Source organism: Herpailurus yagouaroundi, unplaced genomic scaffold (assembly GCF_014898765.1).
Source record: "Herpailurus yagouaroundi ecotype Mexico unplaced genomic scaffold, PumYag 187, whole genome shotgun sequence".
NCBI classification, from domain to species: Eukaryota; Metazoa; Chordata; class Mammalia; order Carnivora; family Felidae; genus Herpailurus; species Herpailurus yagouaroundi.
In genome coordinates, this window is record NW_024412418.1 from 5,370,547 (window position 1) to 5,377,700 (window position 7,154).

General features: G+C 42.3%; 1 pseudogene; it reads left to right on the forward strand.

The window, feature by feature from the left end:
• Window positions 1-365: 365 nt before the first annotated feature.
• On the forward strand, window positions 366-6,922 carry LOC121043949 (solute carrier family 25 member 43-like; annotated as a pseudogene).
• Window positions 6,923-7,154: the final 232 nt, after the last annotated feature.

Sequence of the window (7,154 nt, forward strand, 5' to 3'; positions counted from 1 at the left end):
CAGACATTAGCCATCTCTCATTTTTCATCCTGTGTTCCACTCTCTTGCCAGACAAAAGAGAATTTTACAGCCAGCGCCTATGACAATTTCTTTCCTCGAATGACTGAAATCACCTCGGAACTGTGGTTTCTGCTAATTTGCTCATGGTCATCAGAAGCTGGGAATGGCAACTCCAAATATCCTTAATAAATACTAAAAAACAAATACAAAGTGCAAACAGCTTCCCTAAATGTGACCCATGATGAAATGAGAGTAGAAATAAAACACACCCTTGGTTGTAAAGAGTTTGTGATCCAAAGATACAAAAATCAGAGGGGTGAGAGCATTTGACATGAAAGAAACGAACCAAAGTTTTAATGGGGATAATGGGACAAATAGAGAAGGTCAATATGAAACTGCTGGTTTACACAGATTCTAGTGTCATAGTAGAAAAACTTGGAAAAGAAGGTTTCGTCTCTACCAAAGGCCATGGAAGCCACGTTATGAAATTTGAACATATTTTTGCAGTCAAGTATAAGATTTGGAGATATACAAGATATGAGAGCTGATTTTATTAAGATTTATTCAGCACAGAAAAACAGAATCATTCAGCTGTTTATCAAAATTTAATCATCTGGTTTTTCTAAATTTAGCCCAGTTGGATTTGGGCTTATCTGGAATGAGGTGCCTTCTCCCTTCAAGATGTCAGGGTTGCCCTGAAGACATCCATCTTTGAATCCCCTGCATTAGAAACTCAATGGACAGCATACAGGTGGATCCACTGTGGCCCCAACACAAAGAAGATTGACCCAGCAGGCATCCCGAGTATGATTCAATGGTGACTCCAGACCTGTCCCTTCCCCTCTCAGAGGAGGAGCAGATGGTTCCCTCTCAGCTGTCTCTGTGGGGGGCGGGGAGGAGGCAGCAAAATCACACACCTCCTCTCAGCTTTAATAAGATCTTTTGGTCGTTGTTGCTTTTTAGTTTGTTCACGTTGCTAAGACTTAACTTTTTTAGAGCAGTGCTACATTCACAGCAACACCAAGACACAGGTACAGAGATTCCCCATAAGGTCCCTAGCCCCCACCCAAATATCACCCCTGCCATTACCAACATCGCCCGCCGGAACGGTACATTTCCCAGAACTGATGAGCCTACCGTGACACATCCTCATCACCCAGAGTCCAAAGCTTACCCCAAGGCTCACTCTTGGGTGTGGTACATTCTATGGTTTCGGGACATATTAGTAACAGACATCCATCATCGTAATATCATGCAGAGTATTTTCACTGATCTAAAAACAGGATCAGTTTAGATTCTCAAAACATGGGACATAAATATTCCTTTCACACAGTGTCTAATACTCATTAAAATCTAAATAAAATGTTTCATACCATTTTGTTGGAGAAAATAACACACCGCGGGAGATAACTATGTGAGTTTTCACTGTGAGCATTATTAGCTCAAACATAGTACAAAATCAGGCTGGTTACTCATAAACAGAAGTATTACAAATGGCCAATCCTACAGTTCTTTAAGTGGACCCTCTGTTTCTATACAGAAAGAAAGGACACAATTTCAGAAGTTCCCTCTTCTCCTTGCTCTCTATCCTCTCCCTTCTTTTACCTCGTAGCTACAACTTCAAAAGGAAAAGTGGACATTCTAAAACTATGATGAATCTTAAGATTAAAGGGTTACGGTGGTTTTCAAGTGCAAAGGCTGAAATACCCACCATGACTTTCAAAGTCCTCAAATTCTGTGCCATAGTCTTGCTTACCACCTTTCCTCCCAGGGCTTCTGCTTGTGTGTGTTCCAGCCATGCCTGACACTTGCTGTCCCTCATGAATATTTCCTGACCGTCTCATTTCCTAAATTTTAAGTACTTCTTAGTGGTTATGTGACTTCCGCTGATACAACTTCCACCTTCCATTTCTTCCTGGATCCAGAGTACCCTGTCCATCTCCTCACCACAGCCTTCCAGGTTTTCCCAAACGAGTTTCTTGCTAATGGCCTTCAACTGTTAAAATGTGTGTGTGTGTGTGTGTGTGTGTGTCTGTGTGTGTGTGTCTGTGTGTGTGTGTTTTGAATCATGCAACCCTTGATTATACCCCTCTTTCCTTCTCTCTTTAAAATCTTTTTTCATTGGAATTTATATCTCATTAGGCAAATTCACATTGTTCTATTTTGTGCACGTCCGACTAGGCTGGGAAGCAGCTTAGCAGAGAGCAGTCAAAAAGCAACCAGTACCAGAACTCAAACCTTTGTGCTCCATGGTCATCTCTCCCTCTCGAACACTCCACACCTCACCCACCACTGCCCTGCAAAGCATCAGACTCCATTCATTTGGGTGGAGCCAGCATAAAGCCAGAAACCATGAACCAGTAGAGAAGAGAAGCACTGCCATGCCCAGTATGTATCCTGACTTTCAAATGGATGCAAATTGAAGAGGGATTAAAAAAGAGAGCAGAATTTATATTTATATTTATGTTTCTGTTTATTTATATTTATTTATGTTCACATTTATCATTTAAGCCCACAGTGTAAGGTTGAGCAAAGAATCTTGTTAGGGATAAAGAGTACTTTTCTCGGATTTCACGAGAGAGTTTGCTTCTCATTCTTCCACTCCATGTATACCCCTTACCCCAACAGCAGATAGAGAATATAATTCTTAGCTGTGAGCAGGGGTGACAGTGGGTCTGGACAGACCACTTTAGTATCACGACTGGCAGAACATTCAGTGCATCATAGAATCGTGGTATCGACTGTAACAATACATACAGACTGCGTATGGTCAGTGTACAACTTGGTCCTTTTCCTGGTCTTAAACCTTGTAAATAAGAAATCCACCTGGGGGCTCCTGGGTGGCTCAGTTGGTTAAGCATGGACTTTGGCTCAGGTCGTGATCTCGCGGTTTGTGAGTTCGAGCCCCGCGTCAGGCTCTGTGCTGACAGCTCAGAGCCTGGAGCCTGCTTCAGATTCTGTGTCTCCCTCTCTCTCTGCCCTTCCCCTGCTCACACTCTGTCACACTCTCTCAAAAATAGATAAAACATTTAAAAATTTTTAAACAACAAAAAAAGAAATTCACCTGTTTAGGGGCCCCTGGGTGACTCAGTCAGTTATGTGTCAGACTCTTCATTTCAGCTCAGGCCATGATCTCATGGTTCATGGGACAAGGCCCACATTGGGTTCTGGGCTGACAGCCTGCCTGGGATTTTCTCTCTCTCTCCCTCCCTCCCTCACTCATTCTCTTTCTCTATCTCTCCTCTCTCTTTCTGTTGTGAAATAAATAACCATTTAAACTGAATAAAAGAAAATTGAGGATCAGCTGCTTATTTAATCCATTAAAAGAAAAAGAAACCCATATGTAGAGGACACTATACCTCTGCCCCTTCAAATATACCCCCCACCCTTTCGATAAGAATTTTTCCGGAGACTGTGCTGCCTCAAGCAGAGGCCAGTGAAAGCTGGGAGCCCTGACACATCCAGATCCTCTCATCACAGAGATAAATATGTTCCTTGAGCTTCAAGCTTCTCAGGAGACAGAACTAAATCATGTCAACTGCCCTAAAACCCAGTCCTGCATGGGAGGCAAGGAAAAGAACATAGTTTACTTGGGTTTGAAAACTTACCTTATTTCTCGTAAAGGAGATGAGATCCAAGAGAGAGCTCCTAGATTTGCTCTCGCAATTCAGATTTACTTTGAAGATGAATCATGTGCAGTAAGTATGCAACATGTAAACTGTACATCCAATAGATTTACTCAGCTTTCCAGTGCAGGGTCTGTGGGGAGAGGAGATACTCCACAGACAGCCAGTCTTCCTTAAAAGGACTGAGTTAGAGCTGTAATATCAGCAGAAAATTTCTCACTTCTATTCTTAGAACTTTCGAGAATAAAAAGGAAACATCCCCACTATTCTATGATAGAAACAACTCTAAAAGCAGCTCTGTAACCCCCCAAAAAACCCTGGAAGAGCACATGAGTTAACATTTCTTCCTCCTCCATCAGATATTTATAGAGATTTCATAGACGTTCACAAATGCTGAACCTTTGGAGGGACAAAGACTCTGCCCTTCCCACCTCAACGGATAAGCACAATTAATCCCAATCACAGCAAACCATGGTGCCAAGGATTCATGAACAAGACTGTCAGTGGGCAGATTCTGTCCTCAGAGCCCTTCTCCCCCTCCAGTCTGTCCTAAGGGACACATCTCACTTCAGTTACCAAATGCTCCACACCTGTCTCTGCCCTAAGGAAAAAGTAAGCAGGTAGAGATCACTGAAAGTTCCCAAATGCTCTGCTCTTTAAGCCAAATGTTTTCTAACCCCACGCAAAACTCGGAGCCCATGTAGAGTTTGAACCACATGTGATATAATTGAATTCTAGCTTCACTATTTGTGTCTCTGTCACTTTAAGCAAGTTTCTAAACTTCTCCCTCTTTCTTATTCTAGAAAAAGTCACTCTTAGATATAATACAATAAATCTTAATGAGACTCATAAAATATAAAATTACAATGAAAACTACTCATTAAAATTTCTACAATTTCTAAATAGTTTGAAGTCAGTTGACTCAGTAGGTAAAGAGAGAAGAGAAAAGATATGGAAATGAAGACTTTTTTTAAATATTTTTTTTTATTTTTCAATCAACTCAAGTTATACTTAACAATGAAATGCCCTTTTGTTATTGAGCAATTCTACACATTATTCAGTGCTCATCACAAGTGTCACAGACTGGCTACCTCTGGAGTATATTCTCTCCTCTTGATCTACTTTACTATTTCACCCAGCCGCCCACCTCCCTTCGGCAACCAGCATTTTATTCTCTTTATTTTAGAGTCTGGGTTTTTTTTCTTTGTCCTTTGTTCATTTGCGTTGTTTCTTAAATTCCACTTATGAGTGAAGTCATAAGATATTTTTCTTCTCTAATTTACCTCAGCAGAATGCTGTAGTTCCATCCACATTGACGCAAATGGCAAGATTTCATTCTTTTTGATTGCCAAGGAATACTCCAGTGTGTGTGTGTGTGTGTGTGTGTGTGTGTGTGTTGATATATATACCACATCCTCTTTATCCATTCATCCATCAATGGACATTTGGGCTCTTTCCATACTTTGGCTATTGTTGATAGTGCTGCTATAAACATGGGGGTGCATATGTCCCTTCGAAACAGCACATTGTATCCCTTGGATAAATCCCTAGTAGTACAATTGCTGGCTCATAGGGTAGTTCTATTGTTAAATTTTTGAGGAACCTCCATACTGTTTCTATTACATTCAAAGGATTCTACAATGGGTGTGGTATGTATTCCTGAACAAACAGACAAAACTCCGGGCCTTCTTGGATCTTACATTCTGCTGGGGACAGACAAGAAACAATATAATAACAGGTCAGTCAAATAGTATGTTAAGAGATGATAAATGCCATTGAAAAAGAAAGCCAAGTAAGAACAGGGAATATGGCATGCTAATGGAAATACAGTAGTAAATACAGCAGAAGAGAGGCCTCACTGAGGAGAGATTAGAATAAGACCATAAGCAGATGAGGCCATTAGGCAAACACCCATGTGTTAAGCAGAGAAAACAGCTGAAGCAAATAACACAAAGAGAAAGCCTGCCTGGTGTGGTCAATAAATTGCAAGGAGGCGATTGTGGCTGATGCTGAGCGAGCAAGTGTGAAGTACCAGAAGAAGCCAAAAGAGCCACAGAATGTCAAACCATTGTAAGGGTTTGGTCTTCTTCTCTGAGCAAAATGGAGTCACTGCAGGGTTTTGATGAAAATAGACTTAACAGATTGAGAGAAGTAGGGAGAATTCTAAGTTCATGACTATGATCTAGGTGAGAGATGATGGCAGCCCAGACCAGGATGGAAGGGACTTGATGGGAAAATAGATCATATGCTGCATCTATTTTGAAGGCAAATGAATGTTTTTCTAATAGGTTATGTGTGAACTGTGATGTTATCAATTTTTTTTTTTTTACTTCCATGTTTTTGGTCTGGGAAACTGGAAGGATGGAATTTTCTGGGGAAGGCCACAGGTCAATTATGTTTGATTGCAAGAACAATCGATTCTTCTCGAATCAAACAATTGCAAATTGATCGCCACTGGGGGCACTGGGCCTGGCGGTTGGGGGTGGAAGGATCAGGGGTCTTCCCACAACCCCGGGGATTCCAGCACATGGAAGGGAAACACGATGGCATGCCTGCACTTCTTCCCCTGCAGAACTGTACCTGCTGAAATTTGTAGTGCTGTTCATGGATGACCTGGGCCATAATCCCAGTGGAGCTCCAGCATGGCTGGAAGTCTGGCAGACATGGTTTTCACCATTGTAAAAAATACAGACCTCATCAAAACCAGGCTGTTGGGCAGAATGTGCTGAAACCATCTCATAGGGGGATCCTCTGTATTTTTCTACTGTTTCTGAAGAGGAAGTGTTCTTGACACTTTATCGGGGGGTTTCCCTTACTGTTTCTCTACTGTCACCCGTCTAGTTTTTGTGAACCTAGAGAAAATCTAGACTGGGCCCCGAGATTGATTCTCTCTCCCCCGCAACTTTGCCAGGGTCTGCCTGGCTACTGTGGTGGCCCAGATCCTCTCCCTTCTACACGGTGAAGAAAAAGATGAAGGCTCAGAGCTCCTACCTCCCCCATTGTGGAGGAGTAGATGTCCATTTCTCAGGAACAGTGGACAGGGAAAGCCCCAGGGGAACTAGGGCTCTGGAATGGATTGACAGTCAACCTACTGAAGATTGTGCCACATTTTGGAGTTATGTTTGGCACCTTTGAGTTCTCCAAGCAGAATCTGTCTTTACCAAAATTGTTACGTTGTGTCTCTGAGCTATAAATTGACTCCAGGGCTGGATCAGAGTTTGAGGCCCCAGGAATTATGGGAATTAAAAACATTCTTCAAAACTAGACAACTGAAGTCTAAAGAACAAACACTTTAAAGTCGAATAGAAGTGCACCGACGGAAGGCATGCTGCAGTCACAGGCAGATGTGGCTTCATACTGTGCACACACGGAGCGACGAGAGGGTACTCTTGTCTGCTGCTCTTGGAAATGAGAAGGTTCAGCCATATGCCGCCTCTGAGCTCCAAACTGATGTCCCTGGGAACACCTGTGCCACAGGAGGGCTGCCCAACACGACTGTCTCATGATGGCACTTCACTAGATTCGATA